The sequence below is a fragment of the Schistocerca serialis genome, chromosome 7 (genome assembly GCF_023864345.2).
Source record: "Schistocerca serialis cubense isolate TAMUIC-IGC-003099 chromosome 7, iqSchSeri2.2, whole genome shotgun sequence".
NCBI classification, from domain to species: Eukaryota; Metazoa; Arthropoda; class Insecta; order Orthoptera; family Acrididae; genus Schistocerca; species Schistocerca serialis.
The window spans coordinates 237,112,609-237,131,762 of NC_064644.1; positions in this window are offsets into that span (position 1 = coordinate 237,112,609).

Consider the following 19,154-nt stretch of genomic DNA (forward strand, 5'->3'; position numbering starts at 1 on the left):
TTTTAAATGTGGGAAGTTTGAGAGGTTATACCGGCATGAGTACGATTTTACGTGTTTCGTGATTATTAATTCATGTTGCTTAAAGTTGTAGCGCTACATTCTAGGGATGGGAAAACCGACTGGTTAAAACGGGAAGTTTAGTTTTCAATAACTGGTATTTTTCGGCATTTGTTTGGTCTCGGTTGTAACCGAGGGAAAAAAATCTGATAAAACTGTTAGCGATAACAGAAATGGTAGAATCTATTAATTTTAAAGAAACTTTTTTTAAGAAAGGAGTAATTTTTATTCTTAAAGCATGCATTTATTTCAAGTATTGTGTTATTATAGAAAAAGGGAAAAGCGATCAATGCTATTTTCATGAAAGCCGAACAGAAACGAGCAACAAACACATGGCATAAGAACTGCTCTGCTGAGACACTAATACCCCTCCCTCTTACCTCTTGTCACGGCTTAAGGTACCCGTACACGTGCAGTGTGCAAGACGTACCCCCAACTAGTCTCTACTGCAGTTTCTCGCTGTCGTCGCCAGAACTGCGCAGTGTTGCAGAATGTCACTAACCCTAATCTAGAAACATTTGTAAGAAGTGACGTAGCTGTGAATTACAACGCTTCTTTTGCTTTAAAAGACTCAAGATTTGTTTTCCAGTTCTACGAAATAATAAAGAGAATGGAAATTACGGTATAATTTATAAATGAAAACCCTAACAATTCTTTCATGGTACAATGTAAAAACAGAAAGTTGCTGTTCCACTGGCTGTGTGTGCATAATATAACTTTATCTCCCTGTAACCCTTGAAAACGGAAAAATTGAAACGGAAAGAATGCTTCAACCTCAGTTTTCTCCATTTAGCACTAATTATTTGTAATGTCCGAACAGTAGTATGATTCCCCAATACAATATGGTTTTTAAGCGGAGTTGAAAAATTCATACAATTTGTGGGGGAATGCTGGTGATTCTTTTGTAGTATTCAACGACTAACCACATTTCGGGAAAAGCAGCTAATAGTGGATAGACTAGGTCTTCCTTTATTTGCCTACTTAAATTAATGTTTTGATTCTATGTACATTGCAGGAGAGAGGCTAAAGTTTTCATTCTTTGCTCCAATTCTAAATTTATTACAGGAAATAAGAGGAATTAAAACCGAAACCCGTTTCCTCCAGACACCAGTTATTACGGAGATTAATTTGTGGTCGTACAAAGGCGATATAAACGACAATTTGTTGCTTCAGCGATAGTCGCGAACGCTACTACCCTTTTATTTTTAATATATATACTTTTATTCACTGTTGCATATATAGTGCAGTACACCTCGTAACACAGTCCTCATGATAGTCGAGTTACCACTTGACACGACACATTGTTTCTGAGATTCTGAACATGGACCGAGCCCGAAACGCATCAGCAGGAAATTTGTAAAAAAGTTGGTTCTTGTTGTTTATCGAGATCAACCAGTGTTAATGGCGTGTTCAGTTAAAAGCAGCAGCAACCGGGTACCCTTCAGTACGATTCTCGTTGGCCGACAGATAACCTCTGACATACGCATAACTCGAACGACTACAACGGCTTCAGGAAGAATGTAAAACAGTCATTTGAGAGCACGTAATGCTGTGTCCTAACGCAGCGGACGTGGTGCAGTGAATGGCAAACGTAGGAAATCAGCGGGACTCCACATTCGGCCCACGCGCGCCTCGCCTAATTTCCGCGGGCTCCTAATATTTGCGCGTAGCGGGATCGTTTGTCAAAGCGCTCTCGCCCGCCGGCTCACGCTGCGCTAACGAAGTGCCGGCCGTGGCGCCGCGCCGTGATTCGCTACGCATTAATCCGGCGCACGCTGTCGGCGCTCCGATTACAGCTGATTAACCGGCGACGTTTGCGCGCAGGACGGTTCGCGTCCATTTGTCACCTCTCATTTTTGATAGCCGACATTAATCGCCCAAAAGCTAATAATCGTGCATCTGTGTATGATGAGGTGCGAGAAGACCGTGTGAATATATTACGAAAACATTAACACCAGCAGTTCGTCAACGAGTGATTCGCTGTATACACGAACGTGCTCGAGAGCTCACACACAATCACTCACTGAACAACAGACACCCACTCACCCACACACCAACCCCCCCTCCCCCCACACACACACAAACACACTCACACACACACGCCCACACACACACACACACACACACACACACACACACACACGTACGTACGTACAAAATGAACCGCGAACTGCTGTGTCTACCATGGCAAAGACGGCTGGACAATTGATCACAAATATTGAGCGGCCCAGAAGCAAGTAACAGTGGTCCCTTAAATGCATAGCGTGTCATATCAGCAACATAGTTTGCAGAATTGTTTTTTTCTCTCCTAGACGCAATTTTGTGAACTAACCCAGGTTTCACAGATACGACGAAGTTCTTAAAGGGAATCTCGTTTATAAGGCGTGCAGCAGTTGCCTGCACAGCGTACTTCTGGTAATTTCTTTGGCTGAGTGCAGAGAAAGGCGTCGAGTTTAAATTTTGCTGCGCTTTCATTCTGTGTTTGCCTTATTATGAGCCAGTTTAGGACGAAGTAAGACATCACACAAAGTAAAACAAGTACTAAATGTTTATTCAACAAGAAAAGGTGTGCATGTTGTTGTTGTTGTTGTGGTCTTCAGTCCTGAAACTGGTTTGATGCAACTCTCCACGCTAATCTATCCTGTGTAAGCTCGTTCATCTCCCAATAACTACTGCAACCTACATCCTTCTGAATCTGCTTAGTGTATTCATCTCTTGGTCTCCCTCTACGATTTTTACCCTCGACGCTGCCCTCCAGTGCTAAATTTGTGATCCCTTGATCCCTCAGGAAATGACCTACCAACCGATCCCTTCTTCTAGTCAAGTTGTGCTATAAACTTCTCTTCTCCCCAATCCTAGTAAATACCTCCTCATTAGTTACGTCATCTATCCACCTAATCTTCACCATATTTCTGTAGCACCACATTTCGAGAGCTTCTATTCTCTTCATGTCCAAATTATTTATTGTCCACGTTTCACTTCCATACATGGCTACACTCCATACAAATACTTTCAGAAACGAATTCTGACACTTAAATCTGTACCCGATGTTAACAAATTTCTCTTCTTCAGAAACGCTTTCCTACCCATTGCCAGTCTACATTTTATATCCTCTCTACTTCGACCATCATCAATTATTTTGCTCCCCAAATAGCAAAGCTACTTTATTACTTTAAGTGTCTCATTTCCTAATCTAATTCCCTCAGGATCACCCAAATTAAAGCGACTACATTCCATTACCCTCGTTTTGCATTTGTTGATGTTCACCTTATACGCTCCTTTCAAGACACTGTCCATTCCGTTCAACTGCTCTTCCTAGTCCTTTGCTGTCTCTGACAGAATTACAATGTCATCGGCGAACTTCAAAGTTTTTATTTCTTCTCCATGGATTTTAATACCTACTCCGAACTTTTCTTTTCTTTCCTTTACTGCTTGCTCAATATACAGACTGAATAACATCGGGGAGAGGCTACAACCCTGTCTCACTCCCTTTCCAACCACTGCTTCCCTTTCATGAACCTCGACTCTTATAACTGCCATCTGGTTTCTGTACAAATTGTAGATAGTCTTTCGCTCCGTGTATTTTACTCTTGCAACCCTTAGAATTTGAAAGAGAATATTCCAGTCAACATTGTCAAAAGCTTTCTCTAAGTCTACAAATGCTAGAAAAGTAGGTTTGCCTTTCCTTAATCATACTTCCAAGATAAATCGTAAGGTAAGTATTGCCTCACGTGTTCCAACATTTCAACGGAATCCAAACTGATCTTCCCCGAGTTCGGCTTCTACCATTTGTTCCATTTGTCTGTAAATAATTCGCATTAGTATTTTGCAGCTGTGGCTTATTAAACTGATAGTTCGGTAAATTTCACATCTGTCAACACCTGCTTTCTTTGGGATTGGAATTATTATATTCTTCTTGAAGTCTGAGGGTACTTCGCCTGTCTCGTACATCTTGCTCATCAGATGGTAGAGTTTTGTCAGGACTGGCTCTCCCAAGGCCGTCAGTAGTTCTAATGGAATGTTTTCTACTCCCGGGGCCTTGTTTCGACTCAGGTCTTTCAGTGCTCTGTCAAACTCTTTACGCAGTATCGTAACTCCCATTTCATCTTCACCTACATCCTCTTCCATTTCCATAATATTGTCCTTAAGTACATCGCCCTTGTATAAACCCCCTATATACTCCTTCCACCTTTCTGCTTTCCCCTTTTTGCTTAGATCTGGGTTTCCATCTGAGCTTTTGATATTCATACAAGTGGCTCTCTTTCCTCCAACGTCTCTTTAATTTTCCTCTAGGCTGAATCTATCTTACCCCTAGTGAGATAACCCTCTACATCCCCACATTTGTCCTCTAGCCATGCCTGCTTAGCCATTTTGTACTTCCTGCCGATCTCATTTTTGAGACGCTTGTATTCCTTTTTGCCTGCTTCATTTACTGCATTTCTATATTTTCTACTTTCATCAATTAAATTCAATATTTCTTCTGTTCCCCAAGAATTTCTACTAGCTCTCGTCTTTATACCTACTAGTTCCTCTGCTGCCTTCACTACTTCATCCCTCGGAGCTACCCATTCTTCTTCAACTGTATTTCTTTCCCCCATTACTGTCAATTGTTCCCTTACGATGTCCCTGAAACTCTGTACAACCTCTGGTTTAGTCAGTTTATCCAGATCCCATCTCCTTAAATTCCCATCTTTTTGCAATTTCTTCAGTTTCAATCTACAGTTCATAACCAGTAGATTGTGGTCAGTGTCCACTTCTGCCCCTGAAAATGTCCTACAATTTAAAACCAGGTTCCTAAATCTCTGTCTTACCATTATATAATCTATCTGATACCTTTTAGTATCTCCAGGATTCTTCCACGTGTACAACCTTCTTTCATGAAACTTGAACCAAGTGTTAGCTATGATTACGTTATGCTCTGTGCAAAATTCTACCAGACGGCTTCCTCTTTCATTTCTTTGCCCCAATCCATATCCACCTACTATCTTCCTTCTCTCCCTTTTCCTACTGCCGAATTCCAGTCACCCATGACTATTAAATTTTCGTCTCCCTTCACAATCTGAATAATTTCTTTTATTTCATCATACATTTCTTCTATTTCTTCGTCATCTGCAGAGCTAGTTGGCATATAAACTTGTACTACTGTAGTAGGCATGGGATTCGTGACTATATTGGCCACTGTAATACGTTCACTATGCTGTTTGTGGTAGCTTACACGCACTCCTATTTTTTTTATTCATTATTAAACCTTCTCCTGCATTACCCCTATTTGATTTTGTATTTATAACCCTGTAGTCACCTGACCAGAAGTCTTGTTCCTCCTGCCACCGAACTTCACTAATTCCCACTATATCTAACTTTAACCTATCCATTTCCCTTTTTAAATTTTCTAACCTACCTGCCCGATTAAGGGATCTGACATTCCACGCTCCGATCCGTAGAATGCCAGTTTTCTTCCTCCTGATAACGACGTCCTCCTGAGTAGTCCCCACCCGGAGATCCGAATGGGGGACTATTTTACCTCCGGAATATTTTACGCAAGAAGACGCCATCATCATTTAACCATACAGTAAAGCTGCATGCCCTCGGGAAAAATTACGGCCGTAGTTTCCCCTTGCTTTCAGCCGTTCGCAGTACCAGCACAGCAAGGCAGTTTTGGTTAGTGTTACAAGGCCAGATCAGTCAATCATCCAGACTGTTGCCCCTGCAACTACTGAAAAGGCTGCTGCCCCTCTTCAGGAACCACACGTTTGTCTGGCCTCTCAACATATACCCCTCTGTTTAGGTTGCACCTACGGTAAGGCTATCTGTATCGTTGAGGCACGCATGCCTCCCCACCAACGGCAAGGTCCATGGTTCATGGGGGGAGGTGTGCATTCCGCTGCGAATTTTATCTGACAATTTGTGTGTCTTGAAATTGTGCAACACTGCGTGAATTTTGAAAAATGGTTCAAATGGCTCTGAGCACTATGAGAGGTACCCTCGATCCATTATCTGATAAAGGAAAGACGAAGAAAAATGGTTCAAATGGCTCTTAGTACTATGGGACTTAACTTCTGAGGACATCAGTCCCCTAGAACTTAGAACTACTAAAACCTAACTAACCTAAGGAAATCACACACATCCATGCCCGAGGCAGGATTCGTACCTGCGACCGTAGCGGTTGCGCGGTTCCAGACTGTAGAGCATCGAACCGCTCGGCCACTTCAGCCGGCCTGTGAATTTTAACTCACTGTTGAGGTTACTTTGCTTTGTCACGATTTCTGCACAAATATCCTCCTTCAGTGGTATTTTTTGCATGTGATGTTGCTTTTTACGCTGGTGCAGTTACTGTTGTAGTTAATTATTGGTATTGACATTGACTTTTACGCTGGGATCGACCATTCAACTACAGTGATTTTTTAAAGAAAGACATTGCCACAGAGGAAATACAAAAGCTGTTATTTAGATTTACCTTCTGTGATTGACCGTGAACTCACTGTCTTTGTCAGTTGCAGCGACAAAGATCCCACAGTAAATGAAAATAAAGTTCATCGTTACACCAATTCTCAAAATGTTGTCTCGGCCGCAGGTAAAGCGGCAAGTTCTGAGGCACAATTTTTTTTTCTGGAAGTGTGTCGTAGAGGGTAGAGAACGAACAAGTCTCTATCTTACGCCACTAATCAATAACCATAACGGCAAAACAACTGACTCTAGTTAGAAGTAATAACGCAAGAATGGTGAAACGAAAAGCGTCAAAGAAACCACAAAGCTAATTCAGCATATGTGGTAAAGAAAAAACTATTCGTACACTCAGGAACAAAAGTAATTTTACCAACTTTTGGGTTATTCTGTTGTAGTACAACGATTTCAGAATGTTTTGCAGTTTAAGTGATCGAGAATGAGATTTTAACTCTGCAGCGGAGTGTGCTCTGATATGAAACTTCCTGGTAGATTGAAACTGTGTGCCGGACCGAGACTCGTACTGGGGACCTTTGCCTTTCGCGGGCAAGTGCTCTACCAACTAAGCTACCCCAGCACGACTCACGCCCCTTCCTCACATCTTTACTTCCGCCAGTTCCTCGTCTCTTACTTTCCAAACTTCACAGAAGCTCTCCTGCGACGTTTCAGTTAAAGTAATCTTAAGTTATGAGGTCTTGTATTATTTACAGTGAAGTTGTATCGAAAGAGAAACCTCCCAGCAACTCTGAATCAAGGACGGTTCAGGACTGAGGTGGTTCAATGTCTTTATAACATAGGAAGACAGCTCAAATGCAAAATTACAAAATCCTGATGAGGTGGGTATACATTCATCTCCTGCAACAAATTTTATGTATACTCTTGTTCCGGCGTAACCACAGGCGCCGGCACGACGATGAAGAACAGAAGAGCAGAGCGGGTGTGGGCAACGAGCCGTCATACAAACGCTACAGCAGCTATTTATGAACTGAATTGTTTTGCTCGCAGTAAAATTGTATATACCAAGGACACTGATTATTGGCATGTCACCATTTGCTTGCAACACACCTTTGTGAATACGCATGGTTAAGTATTGTCAGTTTAAGTTACTGTAATAAACTCCATTAATACGATTTGCTTGAATTTTTGTCTATTGATCCTAGGCCCCCTTCATTAGACGAGTGGGCAGGATACTACATCTTTTGTTTCAACAGAGACAAGAACTGCTACACCAATTCCCACCTCTAGCTATAAAACTATTCTTTGTGCCTTTATCGATCCTAGAACCATAATCAAAATTCAGATACCGCGTTATTTACATGTTAACGAAAATTTCAGCCTGAAAGAGTATGTATGTGAATTGATTTTACTAAATATTGAGAAGCAGTCTGGGTGTTGTCTGACGAGTAGTATTCGCAGCCACGTGCACTGTACGTCGCTTGCTTCACCACACAACGATCATGGTGATATTATCTGGCGGCACCCTCTGGTTTGGAAGGAAAATTACGAGGTGTGTTCAGTAAGTAATGCAACACTTTCTTTCTGAAAGCAGGTTGGTTTTTTTCGGGATTCCAAAACACCAACACATTCCCCACTATTTTGGCTAGGGACCCCTTTTTTTTCGGAGGAGAAGTGGTGTGGACCCATTCTACTAACTGGCGTTCTTTTTCCCTGTAGAAGAGATGAGCCTCTGTTTCATCGCCTGTGCCGATGTTCAACAGAAAATTGTCACGTAACGCTCAAGAAATTCTGCAATCTCACACAATTCTGCACAGGTGGTACGTTTTTTTTTCCCCTTATTAACTTTTGATTCCCCCTGAAAGAGGCGGGCTGGCAGCAGCTTAGTACGCATCTCTTCAGCCTACATAATTTTATTTATAAAAATTAAGATAATAAATAATAAAAGCAGGCGATAAAATCGGTGAGGTAAATGGTAAAATGGCGGAAAATTGTGGAACTTAAAACATAAAACAAAAAGGGTGGTGATATTAATAAAATATACAGCAGCAGACCGGTGAAATAATAGACAGACAATTGAAAAACATAGCGATAGTCTGGTTTCTGTACGCAAGAGATACAAAAACCACACCCAGCGACAACATTATTTCTGTTCGCAACACTTAGGAAAGACACACAACACTGAACACTCACTTGACCACTGCACTAAAAAGTTGGCACAAATATGATACACCACAGCCGAGAGCAGATAGGGGGGAACCTGGACGGATGATGAGAAAGAAAAGGGGGAAGGAGAGGAAAAACAAAGAGGGGGGAGAGGGGGAAGGAGCAGACAGAGGTTGTGACTCATAAGAGGGGGAGGGAACTGGGCAGACGCGGGAGGGACTGGGGAAAGATGGTGGGGGGGGGGGGGGAATGCAAAAGGATTCGGGGGGGGGGGGGGAGCGGAGAAGGGAGGCAGAGAGAGGGTAGGCAGGGAAGAAACAGGATGGGTGGGGCGAAAGAGGGAGCCCAGGTGTATGACAGAGGAAAGGAAGGGGACATGAGGATCATAGATGATAGGAGGGATTAATGGAGGGAGAGAGGGGAACATCTGGGAGGGGGAGTTGATGGAAGCCACCTTGGGAAAGGAAATGAAGGGTGTAGAGATGGAGTGTAGGGGGGACACAACAGTGAAGGCGTGGCCGAGGGATGGGGTTGAAGAGGCGAGGAGCAACCAGGGGATGAAGAGGAGGTGCTCCGTCGAAGTTCATTATGGTCTTCAGCTAATCGTCGAAGAACCCAGCACATACACATATCTTTGAGTACCCAACTAGTGGATGAATGGGTCAGCACTACCAACACAGACGTCCAGTAGAGTTACGAGGTGTCTGATTGTGATCCGTCGATCACCTCAAATGAGAGTGTCCACAGGTTCCAAAGTTTCGGGAGTCACAAGCGTGGGCGGTCGGCCGGCAAGCGGGAGAACGGACAGATTAGTGCGACCTGGTTGCGGAGGTGACAGACTCTCCGTGCCTTTGTTCACTTTCAGGTCTCCGTAGACACACTGAAAGCGCTTATGAATATCGGAAATGCTCAAGTTTTTCGCCACAGGGTGGTCAGTGACAGCTCACTTCCTGGAAGACACCTCCGTTACAGACGCCATTTTGATAGCTACATATAGCGCCGCCATCTATCGGAACTTCATGAAACTATGGGTATTGAGGCGGAAAAATCCCACGATAACCCGCAACAAATTCGGCATTTTTTTCTACGGCACTGGCCGAAGAAAAAATGTGTTTAGTTACATATAGAACGCCCCCCGTAACTTCATGAAGGCTCATGCATGGCCAGGGTGACAGGAGTAGTCGTACGTTTTTTTCATTTCACCATTCGGTAGTAACGTTGCTACGTTTCATGCTGTTAATTTGTTAGGATGATATTGTTTCTGACCCACGGCTCCTTTGAATAACTTTCCCAAATTAATTAGTATTAGTTGTAGCTCATATCTTTGTTCTAATTAGATGTTGCTTTTGACGTGTACTAATTAAGAACCACCATTACCGACATCTGCACATATGCTTCGTTAAGATCCATCATTTTGCATACTAGGGATGATTATGATAAAGCCAGATTCACTTGTTCCATGATTTTAATCAAGTAAGTAGTGAACCCTTTTTACATACAGTTCGGCATGAATTATTTATGTGATAAACACCATTATTCATTTACCAGACCCACCCATTTGCTATCGTTGAATCTGCTGCGCAACACTTCTTCAATTAGTATCTGAGTTCATTCTGCAGCCATCTCCCTCTCAGTAGCCCATCTGATGCAGATCTTTATAGCAGCCGTAGGGCTCGTGTCATGAGCTCAGTGCTTCCCAGTATTACAAACAAAAATTAATGAAATTAAGTTCGTATATTCTGTATTGTGCAGCTTGCTGACTAGCAAACGTACGTTTACACAAGAAGATGCAAGTATGCTACTTCTAGAACTTTTTTCGAACTGTCTCACGTAGGAATTTTTTTCTATTTTCCCTTTTGTGAACCGCTTAACGTCTTCAAAAACAATATCATTAAAAAAATTCATTCAATTAGGGGCGACGATTCCTACTCACAAGTACAGATTCTGTATTGTTTCTGATATATTAATCGAAAGTGATTTCATTTAAGATATGTTACTACAGTTTCCTGTGACATAATAAGCGAAATCATTTCATTTACCTTAACGGTAGAATACATCATACCTATATAGTGTATTTCATGACACAGAACAGGGTGATACAGGTTCCTATCCCATTGGGTTTCTTGCAACGCTCAACACGTTCAAGTCTTTATAGCAAGATTATCGTTCACTATTTGCAAATTGTTAGTCCTATTTTTAAAAAAATCGATCGGAAAGTTTTTGTAGGAATTTTGGTGTAGTTAAATTTTATACTCGGATGCTTTTACACTAGAGGGTGCTCTTCGCCAGTTATTCAAGAAAAACATACAAAAGTGGTCGTCGAACACTTTCTTCTTGAATAAATCGGGAAAACGCAGCACCAGGGAAAACGTATTCCAGTACGAATTAAATGTAGTTAAATTTCCTACAAAAACCTCCATGATTTCTCTAGGAGTGCAGTTTTGCACGGAGTGAGGGAGAGAATGCGAAAATCCTGCATGTGGTATTTGAAGGCTTAGTGACCTGTGTAAAACCCAGAGTTGAGGGCAGCTCAATCAACCTTCATACACGGGGAGAACTAAAGGTTTCTGCTCGAAGGTCTTGTAGTCCTGACTCGGTATGCCTATCAAGCAAAACTGCAGTGAGCACTGCTGCAGTCATCTCGTCGATGCTCCGGTTTGGTAAAACATCGCGTCCTGCTGGGTAAACAAGTCCGTAACTGCCTGCTGAGCACCATTTCCGACAGGAATCGCCGATCATTCAGGGTTTTTTTTGTAAGGGACTGAAGGTGTGATGAAGCGAGGGAGAGAGATCAGGACTACAGGGTGAGTGCTCGATTGTTTCCCACATGAGTTGGCGTAACTTCTGAACTGAGACATTGGCGATACGGGTACGTGCGTCACCATGAATCAGCAGCGCCCTTGTCGCCCACCAATCCACTACGCTGGGTATTCAGTTTCATACTCCTTCTTCATTATCCGATGATTGTCTATCGGTGTTTGCCCTTCGGCAGCCAATAAAATATCGGCACGCCGATCCTTTTTGGAGGCAGTTGATAATAACATCGCATAGTTCACGTTTCCCCATTTGCAGCACCACATGGAAAGACACGATTGCTGTACTGATCCATTACCAACATGTCGGTGTTTATGCACGAGCATCGGAGTCGGACTACATTGCATACACGCTGCACCAACGCGCTCAGGCGGAATCTTTTCGATCACCACTTATAATTCCACATGAATTAAAATAGGAAATTCACTTATGCATCAGAAATCGAAGTTTATCACTGTGCCAGCTGTGAGTTTGTTCATGGAGGTCCCCGCAGAAGTCGCCTGCTGAATCTGCTCGCTCGCTCACTCGTTCTGTACCCATCAAGCGCAGAGGCTAGATGGCGATGATGCAGCAAACAGATGAAATTCTGGTATAACTATGCAGCGTCGTTTTCGTCGGCTGCACAGCACTTGATCTCCAAGCGCTCGACAGTGGAACCAGCCGTTTGAAGACACTGGTTCCGTAAGTGAGGGGAAATCGACAGACTGCTGCCCTGTGTTGCTTCAAGACGTAGCGCGCATTCACTGAATCTTTGAACGCTGTGCACGGAAGTTTACGCGTTGTGCCACACGAGAGTAATCATTCCGCATGTGGGAGTACCAAACAAAACCGAGCTGAACTGCTACTCCAGTTAAGGAGATTAACTACATATAGTGATTTGTTAGTTCTTTAATTCTCTCACGTTTAGTATCCCGTGATGAAGCTACGTTCAGTGATTGGACTGTTTAGTTTAAGAGGTGAAGTGAACCGCCACAACATTAGACAGAGGGGAACACAGTTGTCGCATTTATTATGTGCGCAGAGTGGAAAAAAGACAAAGACTTCTGGTCAGGCGAGTAATGCCTACAGCAGCAGAGAATGGTATAACGGCAGCAGGATGCAATAGGGATGCGGAAGTACTAAGAAATGAGAAGATATGCTTGAAGTTCTCTAAAGCTACAGATGCGGCAATAAGGAATACCTCAGTGAGCAGGGCAGTTGAAGAGCTATGGATATGTCTTAAAAGGGCTATCACAGAAGTTGCAAAGGAAAACATAGGTACAAAGAATGTAACTGTGAAGAAACCACGTGAAACAGAAGAAACACTTCAGTTGATCGATGAAAGAAGAAAGTGCAAAAGTGTTTTGGAAAATTCAGGAATTCAGAAATACAAGTCGCTGAGCAATGAAATAAATGGTAAGTATAGGGAAACTAGGACCAATTGGCTGCATGAAAAATGTGAAGAAATCTAAAAAGAAATTATTGTCGGAAGGACTTACTCAGCATATAAGAGTGTCAAAACAACCTTCGAAGAAAGTAAAAGCCGGGGAGTTAACATTAAGAGTGCAACTGGAAATCCACTGTTAAATGCAGAGGAGAGAGCGGATAGATGAAAAGAGCACAGGGGGAAGATTTGACTGATTCAGTATGAGAGTCAGCGTTTAAGAGATATTTTGAGGACTTAAGATAAAATAAATAGGTTCAATGGCTCCTGGTACTATGGGACTTAACATCTGTCATGAGTCCCCTAGAACTAAGAACTACTTAAACCTAACTAACCTAAGGACATCACACACATCCATGTCCGAATCAGCATTCGAACCTGCGAGCATAGCGGTCTCGAGGTTCCAGAGTGAAGCGCCTACAACCGCTCGGCCAGACAGGCCTGCTAAAATCATATAAATCAGAGGGGATATATAACAGATAACATTCCATCAGGTATCCTAAAATCGTGTGGGAAGTGGCAACAAAACGACAGTTCACGTTGATGTGTAGAATGCCTGAGTCTGGTGACATACCATCTGACTTCCGGAAAAATATCATCCACGCAGCTTCGAAGCCTGCAAGAGCTGTCAAGTGGGAGAATTACGCTCGATCAGTTTGCCAGCTCATGCGCTACCGTTACACTATTTTCTGCTGCTATTGATATTACCCTACACTCATCTGACCATAAATCGTCGTCGTCTTTCCATTTCACTTCGCTGACCGCTACTACATCAAGCTCAAGCCTTTGCATTTCCCTTTGCAGATTTTCTAGCTTTTCTGCCATGTTCAATCTTCTGACATTCCACGCGCTACTCGTAGTGCGTTATTCTTGCGTTGGTTATTCAGTGTTTTTCTCATGATCATATCCTCCCTGACAGTCCCCTCCCGGATATCCGTACGGGGGACTATTTCGGAATCTTTTGCCAACGGAAAGATCATCGTAACGCTTTTCCAGTTACAGACTACATGTCCTTTGGATACACGTTATGTATCTTTAATGCAGTGGTTTCCATCGCCTTCTGCATCCTCATGCCGTTGATCATTGCCGATTCTTCCGCGTTAGAGATAGTTTCCCACCCCAAGAACAAGAGAGTGCCCTGAACCTCTGTCCGCTCTTCCACCCTCTTTGACAAGGCCGTTGGTGGAACGAAGTTGACTTCTTATGCCGGAAGTGTTCGGACTCCATTGCTGGTTATCAATCAAACCTTAAATGGTGGCGGGTTTCAAACCCTGGTTCGATTACGCTTTCATTATTAAATGAAGAATCTCCCTTCCCCCTCTTTTCTTCATTATTATTCCTTGTATTTGGTCATAGCTGACGTTACATGACATCACTTGAAGTACACTGTTGATCCCTTCACTAAGTTTTTTATTGCAGAGACGAGCCAGCTCTCTGACTGAAAACGCTAAGCTACCGTGCCAGTGTCCCTAACCACGATCTGATCAGAAAAGTCTGAATTTCTGTTTTCAATGTAATAACAGGAGCTTTCATGGTTAAGTATTATTAATGGCATCTGAATATGTGAAATTTTGCTAATTTTGTTCAGTGCATTAGATGGTCACTGATTAAAAAATAGTACCTAGTTGCTGCGGGTTTCAATAAGCAGCTTTACAAATTACCTTATTAAGTAATCAGGTAAATTCTTTTAGAAGATCTGTAGTTGCTTAATGCACTGAACCAATTCAGTAAACTTTCTGTTGGAAATGGAAATGCCGTACGGCTAGGACCTCCCATCGGGTAGACCGATGGCGCCGCGCGACTGCTATGGTCGCAGGTTCGAATCCTGCCTCGGACATGGATGTGTGTGATGTCCTTAGGTTAATTAGGTTTAAGTAGTTCTAAGCTCTAGGGGACTGATGACCACAATAGTTAAGTCCCACAGAGAAAAAAAAAAAAAGACCGATGGCCTGGCGCAAGTCTTTCGAGGTGACGTCACTCCGGCGACTTGCGTGTCGATGGCGATGAAAGGATGATGATAAGGACAACTCAGCACCCACCTGGGAATGGAATCCGGGCCGTTACGTATAACATTCAGTCAAACTGACCATTCAGCTGCCAGGGGCGGACAAGTTTCTCATATACAGCTGCCGTTAGTAACAAAACATCTTTTCACTCACTGAAATCAAGTATAGGTTTCGATAAGCAACAAACAGTTAGTTTAAAAAGATTGGGCGGGCAGGCAAGGCAGCAGCCTTCAAGAAGCTGGTTTAAAAATGGTTCAAATGGCTCTGAGCACTATTGGAGTTAACTTCTGAGGTCATCAGTCCCCTAGAACTTAGAACTACTTAAACCTAACTAATCTAAGGACATCACACACAGCCATGCCCGAAGCAGGATTCGAACCTGAAACCGTAGCGGTCACGCGGTTCTAGACTGTAGCGTCTAGAAACGCTCGGCCACCCCGGTCGGCAAGCTGGTTTAACAAATGACCTTATCATGCAGCATGTTCTAAGACTTCTAGACAATATCAGTGACCATTAAATGGACAATAACGGACAGTAGACTTTACTAAGTTAACGTAGGGTATTATCTCATACGCAGGTGCCAATAATTATAAAATATCGTTGATGCACTGAAACCATGTACAGGGTTTTTCATAATTAACAAACTACATCTTCAAAAAATGTGGGGGGATGGGGAGAACCAGGCAATACAGGAGCCTTCAATAAACTGTTGCAGCAAATAACCTTACTGCAGTAGGGTTCATCTTGCATGGAGGCAATACCGAACCCACCAGGAGCTAAACAAGAAGGAGGCGAGGCGAGAGTTCACTTAGCTTGGGCGAGATGGGGCTGTTTTTCCGCTCCTTATGACATCAAGAGACTCCTCTATCGTCGAACCCCTCAGAAACCACTTGAAATAGCTGTTTTCTCCAAGCTACGCTAGGATGCCCACTAACAGGAACTATTTGGCTAGAGGGACAGTGACCGCAAGTGAACTAGACGCTCCATCATCATCAGGCTTGACCGTTGGGCAGTGCACCGTCAGGATCCTCGAGCCTCTCGCACTTCCAAAACAAACTCCAGTTCCTCACAGACCTCATTGATCACGAAGCCTTCCCCCATGCTCTTTTATCGTTAGCAGGGAAACACTCGCTGGGTCCAAAGTTAAGAGGCAAAGACGATTCTACAGGTATACTGGTAGCCTTTGACTTTCTGAAGAAAATCTTCCCAAGATTGCAACAGCTAACATTTGCGGGAATAATTCCGTTAACAGCTCATTCTTCAAAAATGACAAGAATAATACACAGAAAAATGGAAAAGAAAATTGGAGATCTGTTAGATGGTGATCAGTTTGGCTTTAGGAAAGATAAAAGCATCAGCTAGGGGCAGTTTTGATGCCACAATTGATAATGGAAGCAAGACTAAAGAAAAATCAAGATACGTTTATCGGATTTGTCAACCACCTCGACGATGTAAAATGATACAAGATTTTCGGAATCGTGATAAAAATGGGAGAAGGCTGTAGAGAAAGATGTGTGATATACAATACGTACAAGGAAGGAGATGGAACAATAAGAGTGGATAACCAAGAACGAAGCGCTCTGGTTAAGAAGGACGTAAGAAATGCATGTATCCTGCCCCGCCTTCTGTATAATCTATACGTGAAGAAGCTATCGCGGAAATAAAACAGAGCTTCAAGAGTGGATTACTATTCAACGTGAATGTTAAGACTCACTGATGTCATTTCTATCTTAGAGAATCTGAAGGTGAATTACAGGACCATATGAGCGGAATGAATTCTCTTAAGAATGCAGCACATGAATTGAGAGTAAATCTAGTAAAGGCGAAGGTAAAGAGAAGTAATAGAAATGAGAACAGCGAGAGACTTAACATCATAACTTGTAATGACAAAGTAGGCGAAGTTAAGGAATTCTGCTACATAATCAGTAAAATAACCCATGACGGACGGAGCAAGGAGGACATAGAAAGGAGACTAACACTCTCAGACAGGGCACTCCTGGCCAAGCGAAGTCCACTAGTTTCAAATATAAGTCTTCATTTGAGGAAGAAATTTCTCAGAATCTACGTCTGGAGCATAGCATTTTACGACAGTGAGAAATGGACTGTGGGAAAACGGGAACAGTATAGAATAGATGAATTCTAGATGTGATGCTACAGAAAAATGTTGAAAATTAGGGGGATTGATAATGCAAAAGATCAGGATGTTCTTCGCATAATCAACGAGAAAAGGAACATATGAGAAACGCTGACAGGAAAAAGGGACAAGATGACAGGATATCTATTAGGACATCAGGGACTAACTTCCAAGGTAAAAAGCGAACTGTAAATAGTAAAAAGTGTAGGGGAAGACAGAGACTTGGATACATGCAGCAAATAACTGTAGATGCAGGTTGCAAGTGCGATTCTGAGGGCAAAAGTTTGGCACAGGAAAGAAATTCGTGGTAGGCCATATCAAATTAATTCAGAAGACTGATGACTGAAAAAATATTACGAGACCGTATTGAAAAGTAATGCCTCTGAAATTTTTATGCGTAAAGACTACAGCTTATTAGATCAAGAAACCTTATTAATATTCTACATTTTTGTTCATCATATATATATATATATATATATATATATATATATATATATTTTATTTGTTAACATACCCATCCTGTAGACGAAAACATCTCTACCAACGAAATGACAGATGCCAGTATCTTGATACTGTCGCCGTAGAGTGTTTGACAGTGTTAACAGAGCCATAGCCTCAACTCTGCTAGCACCTCATCATCACTATGAAAGTAATTTCCTCAAAGGGAGTCTCCAGGTTTTGGAAACAGAAGAATATGGGATAAATTAGAATTGTATTAATACCTTCATCTGCTAACTGGCGTTGATAGATACCAACGATGAAGGTGAAAATGTGTGCCCCGACTGGAACTCGAACCCGGGATCTGCTGCTTACAAGGCAGACGCTCTATCCGTCTGAGCCCCCAAGGCCACAGCGTATAGCGCGATTGCAGGGACTATCTCGCGCACGCCTCCCTCGAGACCAACATTCTCACCTTGTATGTCCACACACTACATTCGTAGTGTCCCACCCCAACACACTCATTACTAGAGGGAGTCATTCTTACCAAGACCCGTAAGAGTTCGGGGATTATGTGTGCATCCGCACAGAAGAAGAAGGTCATGGCCGGCATTGCCATAGCTATATACTTATATAAGTGTAATATCGGATAAGGCCAAATCGGGAATGTATGAACCATGATCGATGACAGTGAATCCAAGTCGTCGGATTTCTGCATACATCCCAGCGCTCGTGTGTTATCGGATATTGCCATGCTGAAGGGAAGGGTGTTCCATGTGTGGTCGAACTCTTCAAATTAGAAACTCGGTTACATCAAGCTGTTTATCGCCCACCGTTATAGTTACGTTACACACCGCCATGTCACACGCTACAGTTAGAAGCCCTCTACTGCCAGAGGGCTGCAAGTACCTAGTAAAGAACACTAAATACATAGAATATTAATGTGAAGTTTGGACTGTAGGAGAGAATGGGTACCGAGTCGTGCTTCGGTAGCTCAGTCAGTCAGCCTTCAGCGGCGCAGCGGTTGGGACGGAGTTTACGTTCCTGCCGCACGTCTGCGCGAGAGGTGTTTACGTTAAGTGTGTAGCGGTGTGCCGCGGTGTAGATAGAACGAATCATGGCTTTGTAATTCTGCAAATCGACACTGAAATTTAGTTTTGTTAACGAATATTCTCTACCGAAGGCTTACGAGATCGAACGTTATTTACGGGGCGAGGTGAAAATCGAACCTGACGTTCTAGTTGGAATACACTTATCTATAGTCAGCAGCGTGGTATATGTCAAGCTCATAAATAAAGCGGCATGTGACGAACTACTACTCAGACAGCGACCAGGACTTCGTTTCTGTCATTCGGACGGGAATGTTGGAGCGGTAACAGTTGAACACTCCGGCATGGGACTCCCAACGATCTTCGTCTTTGAGCTTCCATTCGAAGTACCAGAAGAATTGGTGACAGACGCCCTGCTTCCTTACGGAACGGTCCTATCCCACGTGGCTTAAAAACGGGCGAGTTTCAAGACGTATCCGGTCCTCAATGGCGTCAGAGAAATACGGATCGAACTGCGAAAAGACGTTCCGTCATACTTGTACATCGCTGGTTGTAGGGCGATTGTCACCTACGACGGATAAACAAGGACGTGTTCTGGGTGTGGGAAGGAAGGACACGTCCATTCTGAGTGTGCTCAACGAAGGTTGTTACAGCTGCCACGGGATGATCCA